The following is a 13,640-nucleotide window of genomic DNA, read 5'->3' on the forward strand; positions in this document are numbered from 1 at the left end:
CACTACGAACCCACGCTGTTGTAACACATGCAGAATGTGGCTTTGCATTGTCCTGCTGAAATAAGAAGGGACGTCCCTGAAAAAGACGTCGCTTGGATGGCAGCATATGTTGCTCCAAAACCTGTATGTACCTTTCAGCATTAATGGTGCCTTCACAGATGTGCAAGTTACCCATGCCATGGGCACTAATACACCCCCAGACCATCACAGATGCTGGCTTTTGAACTTTGCGCTGATAACAATCCGGATGGTCCTTTTCCTCTTTGGCCCGGAGGACACGACGTCCATGATTTACAAAAACAATTTGAAGTGTGGATTTGTCGGACCACAGCACACTTTTCCACTTTGCGTCAGTCCACTTCAGATGAGCTCGGGCTCAGAGAAGCCGGCGGCGTTTCTGAGTGTTGTTGATATATGGCTTTCGCTTTGCATGGTAGAGTTTTAACTTGCACTTGTAGATGTAGCGACGAACTGTGTTAACTGACAATGGTTTTCTGAAGTATTCCTGAGCCCACGTGGTAATATCCTTTACGAATGATGTCGGTTTTTAATGCGGTGCTGCCTGAGGGATCGAAGGTCACGGGCATCCAGTGTTGGCATTCGGCCTTGCCGCTTACGTGCAGAGATTTCTCCAGATTCTCTGAAACTTTTGATGATATTATGGACAGTAGATGATGAAATCCCTAGATTCCTTGTAATTGTACGTTGAGAAACGTTGTTCTTAAACTGCTGGACTATTTGCCCACGCAGTTGTTCACAAAGTGGTGACCTCGCCCCATCCTTGCTTGTTGAACGACTGAGCCATTTGGGGATCCTCCTTTTATACCCAATTATGACAAACACCTGTTTCCAATTAACCTGTTCACCTGTGGAATGTTCAAAACAGGTGTTTTTTGAACATTCCTCAACTTTCCCAGTCTTTTGCTGCCCCTGTCCCAGCTTTTTTGGAACATGTTGCAGGCATCAAATTCAAAATGAGTGAAGATTTGCAAAACAACAATAAAGTTTATCAGTTTGAAGATTTGATATCTTGTCTTCGTAGTGTATTCAATTGAATATAGGTTGAAAAGGATTTGCAAATCATTGTACTCTGTTTTTATTTACATTTTACACTACGTCCCAACTTCATTGGAATTGGGGTTGTATAAACTTAAAACTTACACTACAAGACAATTTACAGGAAAAAAAGCAGCTCTTGTCATTTCTGGAGAAGCAATGCAATAAAATAAAACCACACATTTTTATGAAAGAAGAACAGATTTGTTACAGATAAGGTATGTGCCTCTGCATTTGTTTGTACCAAGATCCATGATTTTTTTTTCTTCATTTATCAGATCTCATTTCAATAGGTTTTCACTGATAGCTAAATAATCTTTGTCATCACTCTCATTGAGAAATCATTTCATAATCATCACAGGGTTATAACTAAACATACAATGAACTAATTACAGGTATAAATGTAATCAGGAAAAGCAATGAATTAAGATTAATTAGATTGTGCTTTAATAAACTAGAACATATTTTTATGCTCTCCTCCAACATTCCAAAGATGTGCATGTTAACATAACTGATTTGCATGCGTGATTGTGGTTTATGTGTCTTCAATCTAGAGAAAGTAGAAGGCAGACTGGGTTTATTTTAATAACAGGAGATAAAATGTAAGTCAAATAATCTAGCCAAATTAATAAACAAAACATCAATCCAACCTGTCATCCAAGCCCAAAACAAAAGCCCAAAATTTAATTCAGTTTTCCTAGTACAAGAAAACAAGAAGCATGCACAAAATGTTTTGTATTTTGAATTCTCAGTCTCATTTATACTATTATTATGACAGTGATGTCACGTACCGCACACTTCTTGGCTGGGGCAACCAGGACTCAAAATGGTGTTACCCGTAACAAAACAAACTGGTATCAAAAAGATATTAAAACATGTATACTATCTTAACATAATCTTTAATATAAAAATAAATGACAGAATTAGATTTTGCAACTCAGAAACCTATAATGGGACAAAAAAGTAATGAATCCAAAAAGATGAGGAAAAAATCGGAACAAAACTCAATCTCTTCCTTATGTAATATCACTGTATGTCTGTAAGACCAAACCGGATTTATTAAAAGCAGACACTTAACTTCTAACCTTCAACGTTTGTTTAATATAATACATTCACCCATTAAGTCTGACAACCCAGAGGTCTTATTATCTTTAGATACAGAAAAAACATTTAATATGGTTGAATGGAGCTACCTATTTAACACATTGCACAAATTTGGGTTTGGCCCTAACATATGTGCATGGATCAAACTACTTTATACTAGTCTAGAAGCCTCAGTTTGTGTTAACAACATTATTTCAGACTATTTCAAACTAGAATGTGGTACTCAACAAGGATGCCCCTTATTACCTTTACTTTGTGCAATCGCCATTGAACCACTGGCTGTCTACTTTCGATATGCATCAGAGATAAAGGGAATTCTTAGAGAAGGACCTGAACAGAAAATATCACTATATGCAGAAGATATGGTATTTTCTTTGTTAAGTTTCATTTAATTGTACGGAATGTTATCTGCTTCTAATTATAATTAAAATCCATAAATCAATAAATAAACTTACTTATTAATTAATTAATTAAATTAAAAGTAAAGCAATAAAAAGTGAGACTTGTAATATTCCTTTTATAATGGACAGTTTTCCAAATATAAGGTGTCAAAAAATATATAAATTAGAACTCCTTTTTACACATGGTCAGAAAAGGAATGTTTGATTGTTTTATTAAAAATACACCTTTAGTTTTAATGATATATTGTTTATAATCTATACACAGTTATATGCAAAGTAAGTACATCCATGGAAATTGTTTCCTTTTTAAACATATTTGGACAGGCAAAAAGTAGATCTTCATGTAAACAGTGCCTACAGACAAAGGTGATGAACTCATATAAGAACACAAGTATTTTTTTTTTTGCCTTTTCAATCATTTATTTAACAAACATATAGTATCAATAGATGTAATGATATGCTGGGGGAAAAAGTAAGTACACCCTTGGCCTCAGAACCTTGTATTGCCCTCTTTAGACAGAAATTACTTTATTTAGACATTTTGGATAATTGCCCACCACTCCCTGACATAAACTCAGTGATTTGTTTGACAATTCCATCTTGTAAAATACCTTCAGTTGCAAGATGTTTGTGGGTTTTCTTGCATATACTGCCCGTTTCAAATCCTACAACATTTCCATGGGATTCAATTCCGGACTTTGACTAGGCCAGCCTATAACCCTCCTTTTTTTTCCTTTTGAAGCTTCCTTGGTGGATTTGCTGGTGTGCTTTGGATCATTATCATGTTGAAAGGCCCATTTCTGTTTCAACTTCAACTTTTGGAAAGACGACCTAACATTCTCCTCAAGCTTACATTGATATAATGCAAAATTTATAGCTGACTCAATGACAACAAGTTGCCTAGTCCTCAATGAAGCAAAGCAGTTACATACCACAATATTTCTAACACCATGCTTCACAGTTGATATGAAGTACTTCTCCTGAAATGCTATATTCAGTGCCAAACTACTGTTACAGTAACCAAACAACTCTGTCTTTGATTCATCTGTTCAGAGCACATTGCTCCAGAAGGCCCTGTCTTTGACTGGATTTTCAATGGCAAACTAGTTGTTGTGATGCGATATTTTACATACAAGCTGATAAATATTTTGTATGTCTTTATATGTAACTTAAACAAAACTAAGTCAGTAAAGTGAACTTTACGACAGAGTTGGGAGATGTGCTTGAAACAAATGTTTCTCTGAAGTCTCTCAACTCCCACACAAAGCCAGGCTGCCTAACTGCCAAGATTTACCTTAACATATGGTTTTGGGGGATGGCAGGTGTTAAGATGTTCTTTGCCCCATTGGTCTGCAGCATGGCTGTTTAGAATTGCCTTGTATCAAAAGCCTTTAAGTACCATGACACCCTATTGGCTGTAGGGGTTGGAAAGAAAACCCATAAATTTGCTTGCTTTATCTCACCCTCTCTCTCTCTCTCTTACCAAACTGCTGAATGACCATCTCACACCATGAACTGACATGAACAACACAATGAATAGCACAGCTCGGCAGCCATATTGAGACACGCAATGCAGCCTGATCTGAAGAAAGCTGAACACAAATGATGCCTTAACTAGAGACATTTTTAAGTAACTAACAAGTCTGTGTGCCACCTGAAACTACACATCACCATTTAATCAGGTTGTATGGTTGTCAATATTCAAATGTACTTTGCATATTGTTATTATTTATGAATATTATCAATAATACATTGTTTAAATTGTAACTTAACTCCTGCTTGTCTTTTACTACACCTAATTGCCTGAGGTTCTAGATGTTGGAGGGAAGGTGGGGAGAAGTTATATACTATAATACCTTATAAACAGTGGTAAGTCTGGAAGATTTGAGGCATTCTGACAAAGGCTACATATTAGTAATACAAAAGGGGTAAGTACAGCAATATATTACTCTACCAAGACAAAACACTAGTCTTGCTCTGGTGTTCTTTTTAAACAGCAAAGATTATTTTTTTCTGGGAAACTTTGCATGCAGGTCAATTCTGAGCAATATCTTTCTGATTGTAAATTCATTTACTTTGACATCAACATCTGCAAAAGTTACATGTAGATCCAGCAATTAAAGTTTAGGGTTCTTGGAGGTTTGTTTTAGTATCAAATGGTCGGTTCTTGGGCTGAATTTGCTGGGCTGGCTTGCCCTGGACAAGGTAGCAATCACTGAAAATCTTTATCACTTGTAGATGATTTTCCTTACAGTGGAATGATTGATTTCAAATAATTTGGCAAACTTTTAAAATTTCGTGCCAGTGCTTTAAATCTTGGAATAATGACGCCTCACACACCAACAGCAAAGAAAACAACAGACCCCAGATATTTGTGGTTTAAATAAACAAGTTCCACCTGCATACTCCCTAAGGAGGTTCAAACCATTAGCACCTAATCTGGAACATCTTATGGATTTGAAGGGGTGATCAATGTTAGAGTGTACTTACTTTTCCAAGTGGCAAATCTGCATTTTGTTTTATTTACATTATGAGAATGGATATACCATGCCAATCTTATGTGTCACTTGTTCAAGTACTGTATATCACTTCTGTCTGTAGACACTTTCTGCATGAAAATCTAATGTCTGCATCAGTTAAAAAGGATATTTCCAAATTTTAATAGAAAAGTAATTTAATTGCCATGAAAATAAAAAGTACGACACATACATCACAACTAAAGAAAGCAGGCACTGAGCTAACCAGATAAGATATATTTGATTTAAAAATGCATATACTGTATCACACATGGTTCTAACTGTTCAAGTGTGTTATGTACATAGTAATGGATGCAGAGTATATTTTATAATATTTTGAATATATAATAAAAATCCTAAGCATATTTCAGAGGTTGCTAAAAGTTTATTTACCTTTTTTCCTTTTGGGGGTTTCTAGAAATACAGTACTGTATGTGTCCACAGATGTACTGTAGATGTTTTCTTTCATATATACAGTACTGACAAAATTGTCATGTTTCAGAAATATTTAAAATACATTTAGGTTACTTTCAAACTATATAAACCTATATTGACATTGTTCTAGGACACAAAACTATTGCATGCTGTGATACTAAGCAGAGTTTCCAATGACTGTGTATCCCAATTAATTGTTTCTTTGTTTGTCCTTCCTTCCCGCAGAGTGTTTTAGTGGAGGCTGGGGATTGCAAAATAACATTTGTAAATGCTCAGAATGAGATCAGAAGACACTGCTTTTCAGTTACTCATCCATCTCAAAATCAACCATAGTATTTCTGGACATATCATAAGTATCAGTATCATAAAATCAGACATGGCATACGAGAACAAATCAAGAGGATCTAATTATCAATTAAAACATGTAACATTGTTAAACTTGGACAAATTCTTTGAAATGGCAGCCTCTTTTATTACATATGTTATGTTTAACACAATGAAGTAAATAAATACTAATTAGTACGTCATCAAAAAAATGAAACTGACTGAAGCAAGGCTTTGACAGTTTCTTTTATCCTTTTTTTTTCTTTTTTTTTTTTTTAAACAAGCACTTTGAAAAAATAGGAAAGTAATTCCTTATATTAAAAGCAAACAAAAACATTTAAATGGAATATGATTTGCATACGACAACAAAACAGTTTTGAGAAATCTTAAAATCTGACCAATATTCTTCATTTTGTATGCTAGATTTTATATGGCACAAAAGCTATATATAAAAGGCTAAAAGCTACTGTCATTTTAATTGCCAATAAACACCTGCTTCAGAGAGCTCCCAGATGTTATGCAAATTTTCTACCAATAGGTTTCATTGCATCTGTGCTACAAAATATTCTTTCACCACCATCCTCAAATGCCCTAGGCACTAAAATGATAAAAATACGGAGTATATAAGGTACATCTAGATAAATTTAGCAAGGTGGTAAACACCTAAAAACAAAAAAAAGCAAGTTAAAATTATTGAATCTTCTTTGTTTACCTATCTGTTAAGGAATCTTCTTTGTTTACCTAGATGCTTAAAAATATTATCTTCACCTTCTAAAATGCAAAAGGCTTAAACCAGTGAATGACTATGTGAATACAGATTACAACATCAAAAGCTTTTTCAATAAGCCAGAAAAACCTATAAATATTTTATTTTATGCTGTGTTTTATGGTGAGGATCATATAAAAACATTTAGAAAGATATTAATTTAACTGGAACTCATGTAGGCTAATTAACTTGGTACAGCTTAGACAATAGGACAGAATTAGGAGTTAAACCAGTGATCTTTGTCTGTTTTTCATAAGATTTAGGCCATAATGCATATTGTGGCTATATTCAACATCAACATCCATTCCACTTAATTCAGGTGTTATATACACTAGTACAATGGATTGACAAAGTATTCTCATACTTAACTTTCTTAACAATTTTATAATACTTATACAATTGAGAGGTTTCAGTTTTTAATTTTTAATAAATTTGCAAACCTTTTGGAAAACATTTTAATTTTGTCATTATGAGTTATTGAGTGTAGATTGATTGGAAGAAACAACAGATTTAATAATTTAAAATTAAACCTGCAACATAACAAGATGTGTAGAAAGTGAAGGGGTCTGAATACTTTCGGAATTCACTGTATATTTAAAATACACAATAGGAGTAGCAGATTGTTTTATTAGAGAAGAAGCAGAATGGTACAAGCACCAGAATAATAGTATGGAACTTATAATGTACTTGAAAAGTAAGGAGTCAACAGTAGTGAGTAATAATCCATCCTTAAAATCCACTGTGGGTAACAAGGGTACAATTTACTTTACAGGATGTAATAAGAGCCAATAATCTTGTTATTTAGAGTCCAATATCCTAGGTACAGGAGTATGATGGGGAATGCCCCAAATTATTGTGAGGTAGATAATTGGAGATGAAATGAAAGGCTGAATGATATGGAAGGGGATGTGTCGAAATCAAACCCAGATTAAAATGACAAAACCAAAGGGGCAGAGCAAACTCAAAGTCAAAGAATAAAACCAAAGTCAAAGGCTGAGGTTTCCAACACTAGGCCTACTTATTAAAAAAAAAAAAAAAAGCTAATTGTCACTAAGAAAGCACTTTTAATCACAGGGAGTATCCACCAAGGGATGCAGATCACTTCACATGGCACTACATTTATTGTGTGATATCTAAGATTGTTGCATCAGCAAGACAGGATTGGTAACAGTGTACAAAATGGCATCCCATCAGAAAATAAACAAGACTTTAAAAAAAAAAAAAAAAAAAAGATAAAATGACAAAACAAAGGAAAACATAAACATCAAAAATTATATGCAGATATGCACCACTTGATGTTTGCAATATGTTCTGTGAAACAGGACATTATGCGATTCGGACATTGTGCCAACACCATATTTTATACAGTATATAATACTTAGCAAAGCTATATGGGATACTGTAGTGTACCTGTTTTGACTAAATACAAAGAGATGACATGACAATGCTCCAGAGACGTGTAATATGCAAGATTGCATACAGTTTTATACGATAAACATCTTTTTAAAGCAGGAAATGTTCAAATTAAAATAATGATAGAAAGTACAGTATTGGCAGCCGTATCAATTTGTATGCAAGAGATATGAGATACACATGTTGAGTGTTGAAAGCTGCTGCATTCACTACATCCAGTTACGTTTTCTAATTGGAATTTCTGAACTGTATTATAACCCTAAGGGACTATGGACGTACTGTATGTGTGGTCAAACGTTGCCCTAATCGATTTTATGTGGTGCATACCGGTACTTACAAAAACTTAAAACTGTAACAGGACGGTATTAAAAGGACCATCCTATTTAACAAAATAAACAAACAAAACTATACAAACACTATACCTAGCATTTCACACTGCCTGCCTAACCCAGCAAAGCATGTTTTGTTAAGGTAAAAAAAAAAAAAAAAAAAATTTTGCGCTTATGTGACTCTCTTTTAGGTCCAGGTGGACAGAGCCCAGATCCTAAATTAGCATATATCCAGTAAAATAATACCAAACTTAGTTCATTACTGTCATCAATTCCATGCTAACGCTGAAGACACACACAAAACTTTAAGATTTTCACTGGAATATGACATTTTGCAAACAAAAATAATATCTACACATAAGACAGGCATCATTATTGCAAGAACATCATTTTGTTTAATAGGAATGCATGCTCATTAAAATACTTACTGAAATTAGAAATCTTGAATGAATTATGCAAAAAGCCTTCAACTTTGTGGCTGGATAAAAGTAAATATTTTATATCAATTCTGCTGTCTGAAATCATCTAATACTCTGCATTTCCAAATATTTTCTAGCTTATGAAAATTGCTCATTTTTGCCACTTAAGTCTATGTGCTTTAAGACTTTGATTTGAATAAATGGAGCTCTTAAGTGTGCTATGCTTTATAAAACTCGGCATGTTGTATACTTCCTTACAAATAAATGGCTCCTACCATTAAAGGTTTAAATAATGCAATGTGTTTCATGCTCAGCCTGGAGCCGGATTCCAATGAAGTTGCTAATGCACGTAATGATTAAGTGTAACTCAAATACTAACTGTGTTGTTCAAAACCTGACAGGCAATAATTTGGTCTATTATATTCTGCCATTTAATTGCCTACTTCAGACATTCTTTGACACATTATGAAGCAATGATTTACAATTATTCAGGCTGCAAAGATCAGAGAGTGACATTATAATCATCTACATAGGGATTCCTTCTCATCTAAAACAACTATTCTCGAAAAATAAAAATAGTTTTACTTGAGTTTTAACATGCTTCTATTTGAGGATTATCAAATATTATCACATAATGTAGGTAAACAATATGTTAAAAGATTTGTTCTGTTTTTTTTTACCCTAGCAAATTATTTTCTTTTATCTTTATTTTTTTTTTATTACATATATTTTTTAAATGACTCTGGAGTGGTATTCCTCTTTAAGTGAATATTTAATAGGTTAATAATAAGTACTGCCTGTAGTTAGGCATATACATATACTACGATTTCTTCCCACCCCCTGAGATATTCATATAAAGTTGATTTGCCTCAGTAAACTGGCCTAATGTCAGTGAGGATGACTGTGTTTATCAGTGTACCGTGTGATTTAAAGGTGTCCTGTCTAGCTATAATTCTTGCCTTTTTGCTTGATGCTTCCAGGTTAAACTGCAACTATTAGCAAATATCTGATAGAAAAGGAAGATGGATGGATATTCATTACACTAAACATTTAAAATAACTGTATTGATTACACTGCACTAAAGCAAAACTAGACAAGTAATATATATATATATATATATATATATATATATATATATATATATATATATATATATATATATATATATATATATACATATATATATATATATATATATAATCTGCAACTGAAAGGTTTAATATATTTGACTATTTTAAGTACAGTTTCAAAAAAGTATACTATAACTGTCTACAAAATAAAGCAACTACAGCTAAAAGGACCTTTCAAGTTATACATGCTGAACAAAACAGTTACATGTATTGCTGGATTGGACAATAAAGCTACTTGAAAATAAAACCATTTCTCAAATGGAGTGGGATGGCTGGCACGTGCTTCATCCAACACTCAGCAGTGTAAACTATGTGTGAAAAGTTAAAGCAACAAGAAAGAAAGCAACAGTTGCAAAGACTACAATGTATCTGCAATTCAGTTATTCAAATATTAGTAACTTTACTTTTTATGGTAAGTGTCAGTTATTACATAGCTCAGAACACTGAACAGAACACAAAACTAAGAACAGTCTTTGAGACATCTGTGATCCTAGAAAAACTACATTTGATGGATATAAAGACAAGTGTTTTAAACTGAATCTAAAACAAGGCCAAAAGGGTGTGAAACCTTCAAAATAAACAATAAAAATAGGCCAACCCAGAACAGTCTCCCAACTGCTACCTGCAGGCTCCTGACTAGGCAAGCCCAAATTGGGGAAACTGGCTTTTAAAGGTGAAAAGGCTGTTTAAAGCCCCAAAACATCACCTATGCCACAAGAGAGGGACAAACCATGAACACTCCAGCTTGGAGAGACAATCCTAAGAAAAGATGGCCTCCCCTCTTAAGTGTAACACCCACTGAGCACAAGGGACATAAGAAAACAATACATTACGCACAGATACTAATTAAGACCTAAACAATATTAATACAAATGATATAAATATATAACAAAAACTAAAATAAACAAAAAACATCAAAGGAAAAGAATGTAAACCTAAGCCAGAGAAAACCTCTGGCTAAAGCATAAAACCAAGGATGTTTACATATACTTGTTCTTAACCAGAAAAAAGGTTAATAAAAGGAACCATAAGAGTTAAACCTTTTCTTTTTTATTTTATTAATTTTAATTAAAAACAAATAACAATCCATACAATCAAATCAAACTTAACAAAACCAAAATTCAAACCCCACCCAAAACAAAGAGAAGAGAGACAGTCAACAAAGCAAATCTTTCAAGCAGCAAGGAAGGAAAAGTATCCCTTTCCCCGATATAGAATCTTATTCTAAAATGTTATTGATTAGATCCTGACATATTTTTAAAAAAGTTTTGAACAGATCCTCAAAGTGAGAATCTGATTTTTTTCCAATTTCAAACAGTATAGGACATCAGTTACCCACTGGTAAGTGGGTAAGTGGTGGGTTGGGATTCTTCCAGTTCAGCAAGATAGTGAGGTAAAGGCAATTATCATTTGTTTGTCCCTCTCCATTTTAAGCCCATCTGGGAAGACACCAAACACAGCTGTTAATGGGTTAGGAGTGTTGTAACACCAAGGATATCTGAGAAAGAAAGATTTTTGTTCCAAAATTATGTTAATTCAGGTTGAATCTTGCCCTGGAAACATTTTGGATAGTTTTAATCAAGAGTTTTTAATCAATCTTTCAAAGGAAGGATGGTTTAAAATAGAAAAAGAAGTTTGGGAATGATGTTCATCTTAACAGTGTTGATTCTCCCTGCTAATGTGAGATGGAGGATGGACCATCTATTCACAAGTTGTTTAATTTTATTTTTTTCAATGCAGAGAGCAAAATTTTGTTGAAAAAGAGCTTTATATTTACTTGTGATATTTACGCCTAAATATCTGAACTGAATGGGAAGGTATCCAGTCGAGAATTGTGTGCTAAGAGTTCACTGGAAAAAGCACTCTTTATTCAAATTAATTTTGAGTCCAGGACTGCTGGCACAGAATTTTCAGGGTCAGACATATACATTACCATATCACCTGCATATAGTGATATTTTGTGTTCAGGTCCTTCTCTGAAAACCCCCTTTATCTCTAATGCATTTTGAAAGTAAACAGCTATTGGCTCAATGGCAATTACAAATAGCAATGGTGATAGGAGATATCCTTGTCAAGGACTGCATCCTAGTTTGAAGCAGTCCGAAATAATGTTGTTAATATGAACGGAGGCTTCTGGACTAATATAGATTAGTTTGATCCATGAACATATATTTTGGCAGAACGCATATTTGTGCAATGTGGTGAATACGCAATCCACAATAAACCATGTCAAATGCTTCTTCTGCATTCAAAAATAGCCAGATCTCTGGGGTTTAATGGCTGAATATATTATATTAAACAAACATCAAAGATTAGAAGCTAAGAGTCTGCCTTTAATAAATATGGTTTGGTCTTGTGATATTACAGAAGGAAGCACTTTCTCAATCCTTCTAGCTAGAACTTTGGAGAGTATCATAATGTCATTTTTCAGGAGTGAGATTGGTCTGTATGATGCACATTGTAGTAAGTCCTTATTTTTCTTAGGATTAAAGGAAATTAATGCTTGGTGACAATTTCGATGTAGAATTTTGTTGTCTTTAGCTTCTATAAATGTTGCTAATAATAGTGAAGCTAGCTTATTTAATTTTTTTTTTTTTTTATAAAATTCCACTGGGTAGCCATCAGGGCCAGCTGCTTTCCCACTTTGAAATGAGTTTATAGTGTCTATTAATTCAGAGAGTGTCAGAGGTTTATCTAGTTCCACAGCACTAAAAGTATCTAGCTGTGGTATCTGTAATGAGTCAAAGAATTCATTACATTGTGTCTTATCTTCTTTAGACTGAGTGGAATGCAAGGACTTATAGTACTCTCCAAATTTGTGAGTTATACTTTTATTGTCTATGAAGTTATCTCCATCTGTGTTGGTAATTGATGTTACTGCATTTAGGACTTTCTCTTTGCGGAATTTCTGAGCTATAATCTTACTGGCCTTCTGTCCGTGTTCATAAAAATGATGTTTTAAAGATGAGCTGTTACGTTTCTTTAGCAGTCAAGAGGTAAAAGTCTGATTGTAAAATCAGTCTTTTCCTATAAAGCGCTAATTTGGAGACCTGGCGTATTCTAGATCAATTCTGGTAATTGTGCTGATTAACTCAGATGCCTTCTTGGTTTCCAATTTTTTTTTTGTAAGAAAGATATGAAATAATCTGTTCTCTTAAAAATGCCTTCCGAGTATTCCTGCAGAGACCACTAGGGATACATTTGTCTCCAGAAAAAAATCAATTTGTTTGGATATGAATTGTGTACAGTGCTCATTATCTAAAGACAAGGGATTGCAGTAAGAGGCCAAAAACAAGATGAGAGTGTAGAGCATAGTAAGTTAAGCTCCATGATCAGAGGGGCATGGTCGGAGATAACAATAGTATTGTACTTAACATGATTTGATAATGGGCACAAAAATATTGTCTATGAAGAAATAATCAGTTTTCGAGTAACAATGATAAACTTGTGAGATAAAGGAATAAATTCAAAGTTAGGATTTAAAAACCTCTGATAAATTCTGATCCATTACAAACTGTTGAATTTTTCTGCAGTATTAGATATTATCACCACTGTAACTAAAGACCTATCCAGGTCTGGATTTAAAACACAATTAAAGTCTCCAGGAATTAGAATTTTATGAGTGTTCACATTAGGAACAGATGTGAATACATTTGGATAAAATCTCTTTCATCCACGTTACGTGCCTAAGTATTTATCAGAATCACTTTAGTATTAAATACATTGCTCATCACCATCACATATCGC

At 33.8% G+C, this 13,640-nt stretch overlaps 1 protein-coding gene across 1 annotated transcript in view; it reads right to left on the reverse strand.

The window, feature by feature from the left end:
• The window catches only part of znf407 (zinc finger protein 407), a 562,885-nt gene that overhangs the window by 487,003 nt on the left and 62,242 nt on the right, over positions 1 to 13,640 (reverse strand). The gene's annotated exons all lie outside the window — the stretch shown is intronic.

The sequence above is a fragment of the Erpetoichthys calabaricus genome, chromosome 13 (genome assembly GCF_900747795.2).
Source record: "Erpetoichthys calabaricus chromosome 13, fErpCal1.3, whole genome shotgun sequence".
Taxonomy (NCBI): Eukaryota; Metazoa; Chordata; class Cladistia; order Polypteriformes; family Polypteridae; genus Erpetoichthys; species Erpetoichthys calabaricus.